This window comes from Acanthisitta chloris, unplaced genomic scaffold (genome assembly GCF_000695815.1).
Source record: "Acanthisitta chloris isolate BGI_N310 unplaced genomic scaffold, ASM69581v1 scaffold5402, whole genome shotgun sequence".
NCBI classification, from domain to species: Eukaryota; Metazoa; Chordata; class Aves; order Passeriformes; family Acanthisittidae; genus Acanthisitta; species Acanthisitta chloris.
Window position 1 is genome coordinate 57190 of NW_008658697.1, and position 710 is coordinate 57899.

General features: G+C 41.7%; 1 protein-coding gene across 1 annotated transcript in view; it reads right to left on the reverse strand.

Annotated features, from left to right (window-relative positions):
- The window catches only part of SLC25A26 (solute carrier family 25 (S-adenosylmethionine carrier), member 26), an 85349-nt gene that overhangs the window by 45885 nt on the left and 38754 nt on the right, over positions 1–710 (reverse strand). The gene's annotated exons all lie outside the window — the stretch shown is intronic.

Sequence of the window (710 nt, forward strand, 5' to 3'; positions counted from 1 at the left end):
AGGGTCAGACTCTGACATTGTAACACAAACATCGTTAGTCGCTGCAAGATCTCAACTTTCCTCTTACAGGGATGTATGTACACACATACCAGAGATTTTCCATGGAACCCAAATGCTTCAAGATAAAATTAAACCCTTACATGATGAGTTCATCTGGGAAATTCTAGCAGAGACCTCTCGAAGTCAACTCTGATCGAACAGCTGTTTGCTAGAGAACTTCACAAAGAGGCTATTTGTGAAGAAAGGCAAGGAAGATGATACCTGATAAATCTAAAGCTCTGCAAACCTGGCCAGATGAGGGGCATGGAATTCTCCCAAGAACAGTGCCTTTCCTGTAGCTGTACAAAGACAGTCATGACACTCAAAAGCACTAATGAAAACCTCAGATCTCAGCCTTCCACTAGTGCTTCCACCTTCCTCCTGTTGATGCAGTGTTATAAAGGAGGACTTCTAGCTGGTATTAATGAGGCAGTAAACATTCCCTAATTTCACACAGCTGCATATATAAAACTATCTCATACTACATAACTGATTCTTGAAGAGGGAAAACAAAGAAAGCCCAGGCAGGTTCCCAAGACTGGGACTCCTGATATTTCTGAAGGATGGTTGGAAAGATGGAGAAGGGAGGGGAAGGAAGGTCATAAGATTAACAAGCATGTAACAAACACAGAACAATATCCTCCAAGATGATTCTTGCAATCATTTCAGAA